This window comes from Carcharhinus amblyrhynchos, chromosome 6 (genome assembly GCF_965287045.1).
Source record: "Carcharhinus amblyrhynchos chromosome 6, sCarAmb.v2.hapA, whole genome shotgun sequence".
NCBI lineage: Eukaryota > Metazoa > Chordata > Chondrichthyes > Carcharhiniformes > Carcharhinidae > Carcharhinus > Carcharhinus amblyrhynchos.
This window is the reverse complement of record NC_137329.1, coordinates 102,940,377-102,947,935: the sequence shown is the minus strand read 5'-3', so window position 1 is coordinate 102,947,935 and position 7,559 is coordinate 102,940,377.

Here is a 7,559-nt window from a genome sequence, read left to right as displayed (position 1 = left end):
TGGAAGAAAAAGATTTGGGGAGGAAGAGACGATGCAAACTCCCTATTCTTCCACATTCCCAAATGTTCTCCATAAGACAGGAGCAGACGTAGGCCATTCAGCCCATCTCCACTACAGGTGGTAGATCATTAATCCACTGCACTTTTCATACAATCCAGAACCAGTTTTCCTCAAAACCATACTTTCTGTCCCACTTCAGAAAATTGATTACAAAATCTAGGCTGACGGTCCAGTGCAGTATATAAGGGATGCTGCATTGCCAGAAATATTGTCTTTCAGATAGGACATTAAACTGAGGCTCCATTTCCCTCCCGGTTGGATGTAAAAGATCCCATAGCACTATTTCAAAGAATAGCAAAGGAATTATCATGTCCCGGCCAATATTTTTGCCTAGTCTTAATCACATTGCTGTTTGTGAGGGTCTGCTGTGGGGGAGTCAGTTAGCTCAGATGGTTGGATGGCGGGCTCATGATGCAGGGTGATGCCAACAGCATAGGTTCAATACCCAAAGCGACTGAGGTTATTCATGAAGGCCCCGCCGCAACTTTACTCTTTGCCTGAGGTGTGGTGATCCTCAGATTAAATCATCAACCAGCTCTCCCCTTTGAGCCGATGATCATCTGAGACCATGGCACCTTTATCTGTGCTCAGATTGGCAATAATTTTAACAATATTACAACAACTAAACTCCAAAAGTACTTCAGTGACTGGAAGGTGTATTGAGTCATGCTGCATTCAGTGAAAGGTGCTATTTGAGTGCTAGTCTTTTCTCCTCTGCTAACACTCTCCCATCACCTCAAAGAGCCAAATTTGTTGGACCTCTGGCATACCTTGTTCCATTTAGTGTTTTGTGCACAAGTTATTTTATGTGATCTCTTCCCTAGATTAGTCTTTCATTCCGAAATATGGCTCATGCTGCTCCAGGCATGTTCTGCAATACCTTCCAATGAACTGCAATTGATTTTCTGGATTGATGGTGAGGAGTAGTGGAAATCTGGTACATTGTCTCCCAAAATACTACACCTTTGAACTTAAAATTTCATGACCAAATTACCTTTGTTAAAGGTTTCAAGGATACAGATAAATCATGATTAGATTGAATTGTGCAATAGGATCAAGGGGCTTATAGCTGTTCCTAATTCTTAAATTGCTTTTCAAACTTGGAACATTAAAAAATCTCACAACACCAAATTAAAGTCCAACACTTTTATTTGGAATCATGATGTCCCTGTTCTTGGAGATCCTGTCCTATTTGAGCCGACGATTTGCGGTGTTGACACCACAAACTTGGAACATGTTTGAGAACCAATTTAGCGTGAGGAAAATTAAACAAATATTGCAAGAATGCACAACTATTTAACGTTTTAAGTTTATTTATTCATGTCACAAGTAGGCTTACATTAACGCTACAATGAAGCTACTGTGAAAATCCCCTGGTCGAGATACTCCGGCACCTGTTCAGGTACACTGAGGGAGAATTTGGCATTGCCAATCATCAAACCAGCACATCTTTCAGACTGTGGAAGTGGACTGAAGCATCTGGAAGAAATGCAGGCAGACCCCAGGAGAATGTGCAAACGCCACTCTGACAGTGACCCAAGCTGGGAATTGAACCCAGGTCCCTGGCATTGTAAGGCAGCAGTGCTAATCCCTGTGCCACCATGCCACCCAACCGTTGAATCTTATCCATTTATTTTCCCCACTCTCGGCCATTTTCTAAAATTCTACTGTTGAAAATATAAATTGCATTTTTCTAATGTTTTCCTGTAATTATTACAAGCACTTCAAAAAAAATTTCTTAATGATATCAACCACAGGGAGTGGCTCAAGAGTGGCAAAGACACATGAAAATTTTTAAGAAATTAAAAATCAAATCAGAATTTTTTTGCACCCAAGGGCAATTCAGTTTTAAGGTAAGCTACAAGGAAAAATATTTCAAGCAGACAGTGGAAATCAAATGGAAGTGATCAGATGCATTTCTGGAGAAGGAATAGACTTGAGATGTATACAAAGTCAGAAAATATTTTCTAACTGGTAATTTGTTCTTAAGTGCTTTTCCAAAAAGAGATGCCCTGTACATGATAATAATCTGTCTCAGCGTTAGCCTCCTCTTGCCTCTGTATGTGCATATTAAACATACAACTATACTCCATTAAACTAGTGGAACATTTTGATGTGCCTCATTAAAATTGCTATACTAAAATTTGTTATCAGCTAAATACAAAAAAGTTGATGTTTAATCATAGAAATCTTTGGAACAACACCTTCTTACAATGCTTAAAATGACAAGGAAGTGGCTTTAGTATGCATTGTGTGTAATCCAAGGACAGGGCTTAAATCCTTCCAGCAATTCAGCAGTGTCAACTTTCCGTGGCAGCAATCTTGCTTCAAATTTAAAGGTCTTGAGTTCAAGATCTATTCTGGAGACTCGGTAACAATCTTGGCTGACATTTCAGTGTGTTACTGATGGAACCAGAGGTGCCATCTTTCAAGCGAGGCATTAAGCTGAAGCCCCATCTGCTTTCTCTGATAGATGGAGCTATTATAAGTGCAGGGGAATTCTCCTTTGGCCAAAATCCATCCCTCAACCCGACACACTAATACAGATTATTTGAGCATTATCTCATCGCTGCTTTTGGAACTTATGGGAACTTCACAGTTATTTGACTAGAGTGTACCTCACTTCTCGTAACTGACCAAACCAAACACAGAGTTCAAGTTCTAGGTGGGGGGAGGGGGGGGTGTTGATTCTCCAAAAAAGTTCTAAATGCTGAATTCATGGGAAAACTGGTGTAAATCACGATTGTTCTTTCTGTGGGAGTTCAGACTCAAATCTCCCACACTCTGCAATGCAGAGGTCACAATTGTGAATAGTTTTAAAAGCTCAGACCTATTCACACTGGAGGTTGACAGCCCTGGAACTCTACGCATACACAGCCTACAGTTTGCTGGCCAGCTCGAGACCCCCTCAGTGCTGCCCCTGCATCTCCACCCCTAAGGCCCGATCTTGGCCCCCACGAACATTCATGACCAGCCCCCACCTCGCCCCACACCCCCCTTGTCCTGCACCGCCCGATCTCCAGCCCCCTCCCCCCCAAACAGTGATGATATCCACCCCCGCCCCCCCCTCCTGCAGAGCCGTGCCTCACAGGAGGCAAACCCCCCCCCCCGGGAAACAAACCTTCCCCTGGGAGTCAAACCTTCACCCTTAGAAGACTATCCCCATAGGAGGCAGAACACCTCTCCCACCCCAATCACCAGTCTCCCTCCAGCCCCGTCTGATCCCCAAGCAGAGTGGCTGTGGGACCCCACCCATCCCCACTGATCGCCTCTAGGTCCCACCCCCAGATGGCCCTACCCACAGGCCCCATCACCGCCCCCCCCCCCACCCACCCCCTTAGCCGTGTCCCCATGGGCCTGCCCTCCCGGAGGGGGCCCCATTTGCCCTCCTTCACTCGACGGGGTCTCTCACTAGACTGCCAAAATTGGGGAGCTAGTCTAAGCCCTGCCAGAGTGAAATTGTACCGGTGAGGTGGGAGATGCTATCAGGCCTGGATAATTCAGTCCCAGGCCCGATAATCACATTTAAGTTACATTAAACTAAGATCGAAATAACTTACTTGCTGTTTCCGCCGGCTTCCAGTGTGCTCCCGACCACACCAGATATCCGTCATTGGGAGACGTGCGCCCAGTGGGAACGCTTGCTCGAATCCCGCAAATCAGTGGACACGTGATTCCCTTAGCCTGACCTGCCAAAAAATTAACGGGTCGAGATGGGAGAATCACAGCCTAGATCTTTATCAGAGTTATAGCAAGGAAGTCAGCCTGACACTGGGGCTCACAGACTCCCTGAACAAGGAAATACAATGGCAATTATGCTCTGTGGCTCAACTACAAGCAATTACCATCTACCAGTCAAAGGTGTACTTGCATAGACGTCAGATGTATCCACTCACAACCAACAATTGGGATTGCATAATATATAACATGTGTATAGTTGTCCAATTACAACTTGTGCAAGTCTACCTCATTATAAAATCACCAAGCACATATTTTGTTCTATTTATCTATTATCTTCCAGACATTGTTACGATAGCTATATTTCTAACCAGTGATATATTAACCCCTCATGTCCTCGCATGTTCATTGCCCTTTGTTCATTATGCGGCTGTGCATAATTCAGTGGAGGCCTTGTATGTATATTGTGTGATTGAGGTCTTTCTCGTAACTGTGGGTTTTATGGTCCTCAACTCTTATTTGCTTTAATCAAGATCTGCAGTTTTCCCTCTGTGGCTGAGTTTAGCAGCTGGCAGCTTATGAGATTTTTAAAGTTGTGTGATTGTTAACCCTTTTATTCTGCATTCAGATTGGCTGCAGTGTTTCTTTAGATTCTATCATTGACCATGTTATTAGTTACAAAATGCTTTGGGGTGTTGTGTGGCTATGAAAAGCACCAAATACAAAGTCCTTCCTTCCATCCTCTTCAGCTTTGTATCAGTGAAAACAACTCACAGAGAAGGACTCTGGGCCCTAAGTGATTCTAAGTGCTGGGTGGACTTGAAACTGGGAGTGTTTCAAATCCGACTTTCAGACCTATCCTGAGGTGCCTCCATATGTACTCTGCCTGCAAAAATATCAGTGATTCTGAATCAGGCTGCCGAAGCCTGTGGCTTAACTTGCCAGAAACCCTACAGCTCCGATTGGCACCTCCAACTGTGCATGCACAGAAAAAAATTGAGAGAATGCAGCTCCCCTGCCACATCTCTCTTGGGCCGGATAGTGCCTCCCCCCGCCCCCACAGACATTGCCCCGCCCCCACAACATGACTGACCCCCTTATCCCTCATCCCCTGCCACCCAGATTGATCGCAGCCCCTCACTTCCCCCCACTGATCTCACGCAGAGTGGCAGCAGACCCCTTGCTTCACTGATCTCAAGCAGAGAGCCATTGGACGCTTGGCACTTACCTCCTCACTAACTGCAGCACCCGAATCAGACTTTTGTGGGGCGTGTCTGTTCGTGCCAATTCTGGATTGATGGATGCGGTGGGAAAGGGGGAAGTGCTGATAAAGTTGGGCGTGCAGCCCATTAAGTCAATTTAAATGCATGCAAATGTATTTAAATAACTGTCGCACCCGTTTCGGGCGTGGTCCCGATCATGACCGTTTCCAGGCCTTGTAAAAGGGGGAGCTGGAGCAGAGGCGGACACGGTTCATACTACTTGCCTCATGCCCGACTTAACCAAGTTTTCGTGCCTGAAAATGGGCCCAAGCGATGGTAAAATCAGGTCTCCTAAGGTCGGGATTTCTTGCTCCCATTCACATTGGGTGAATTCAGCGACAGGACCAGAAAATATTGTGAGAATTGCACTGTCAGCGTAAACACATGATTGTCCCTTCGCCCATCAGTGTTGGGGTGCAGAACATCGGGAACATTATTTGAATATATTAGCATTTCATCACTTCCCTATGTCAGAATCACCTTCCCATCAAAAATTCCATCCATGGCAGCAGGACAACTGGTTTTCCAAGGCGTGCACCTGGCATGTAGACCTCCCAGGTGAGTGAAGAGCTCGGGGGAGAAATGGTCATGACCAGGTACAACGGCGCCAGGGTCGTGCTGGCTTCTGGGGGCAGGTGTGTCAGGGAGGCTTCTGGGGTGAACTGCTCTGTGAGGGAGATATCCCAGAGGACTGGAGAATAGCCAGTATTGTTCCTTTGTTTAAAAAGGGCAACAGGGATAATCCGGGAAATTACAGGCCAGTGAGCCTTAAGTCAATAGTAGGGAAATTATTGGAGAAGATTCTTAAGGACAGGAGTTACTCACTGTTGGAAAACTATGGTCTTATTAGCAATCGGAAGCATGGCTTTATGCCAGGGAGGTTGTCTCACAAACTTGTTTGAGCCTTTTGTGGAAGTGACAAAGATGATTGATTAGGGCAGGAGAATAGTTGTTGTTTACATGGATGTTAGCAGGGCCTTTGACAAGGTTCCTCATGGCAGGCTGATACAGAAGTCACATGACTTGGTCGTAGGAGAGAGAATAGCAATGGATGGGTGTTTTTCTGACTGGAGATCTGTGATCAATGGTGTTCTGCAGATATCACTGCTGGGACCCCTGTTGTTTTTAATATATATATAAATGATTCGGAGGAGAATGTAGTTGATATGATGACAAAGATTGTGGATGACACAAAGACTGGGGAGCTGCGGATAACAAGGAAGATAACCAAAGGATACAGTAGAATATACATAGGCTGGAGATTTTACTGTGGAATGTCAGATGGAATTTAATCTGGACAAATGCAAGGCAATGCATCTTGGAAAGTCCAATACAGGATGGAAGTATAGAGTAAATAGCAGAACACTTAGAAGCATTAACATACACAGGGATCTAGGCATACAGGCCCACAGTTCCCTAAGAGTGGCAAAACAAGTGGTCAAAAGGCATATAGCATTCCAGCCTTCATTGGTCAGGCCATAGAGTATAAAAATTGGCCACGTTTGTAATATTGCATACAGTTCTGGTTGTCACACCACCAGTAGGATGTGGAGGCTTTGCAAGGTTACAGAAAGAGTTGACCAAGATGTTGCTTGGTTTTGAGGGTATTAGCTATGAGGAGAGATTGGACTAACTTGGTTTGTTTTGACTTGAATGTAAGGGGCTGAGCAGCAATCTGATAGAAGTTTACGAAATTATATAAGGCATGGCTAGAATTGATGGTCGGAGTCTTTTTCCTAGTGTAGAAATATCAATTACTAGGGGATGTAGGTTTAAGGTAAAAGAGAGAAAGCTTAAAGGAGATGTGAGAAGCAAGTTTTGTTTTACACAGAGGGAGGTAAGTGCCTGGAATGCCAGAGGAGGTGGTAGAAGCAGATGCAATAGGAATTTTTGAGGCAGCTTGACAGATACACAAATAGTTTAGAAATAGAGGGATGCAGGCTGCATAGAGACAAAAGGTTTTTGGTTTATCTTTTTATTAATTCATGGGACATGGGTATCGCTGGCTGGCCAGCATTTATTGCCCATCCCTTGTTGCCCTTGGAGGACAGTTGAGAGTCAACTACATTGCTGTGGCTCACGTAGGCCAGACCAGGGGGTGATGGCAGATTTCCTTCCCTAAAGGACATTAGTAAATCTTTAGAAAGGCGTCATGTGTTGGCACAAGCTTAGTGGGCCGAAGGGCCTGTTCCTATGCTGTACAATTCTTCATTCTTTGTGCTCACTGCACTGGGGTAGCCTTTAAAATGGCATTGCAATCCTTAACTGTTTAAGTTGCTGGCAGGACAAATAAATCAGAGTGTGTCCACCAGTGATACGTCATGGGATCCAATTATTGAACCTTCTTCTTTCGAAGTCCTGGATTATATGGTGGAGAAACCCGTCATTGTGCTACCGTGGGTGGTACGGGAGCACAGTGGTTAGCACTGCTGCTTCACAGCTCCAGGGTCCTGGGTTTGATTTCCAGATCGGGTCACTGTCTGTGTGGAGTTTGCACATTCTCCTTGTGTCTGCATGGGTTTCCACTGGGTGCTCCGGTTTCCTCCCACAGTCCAAAGA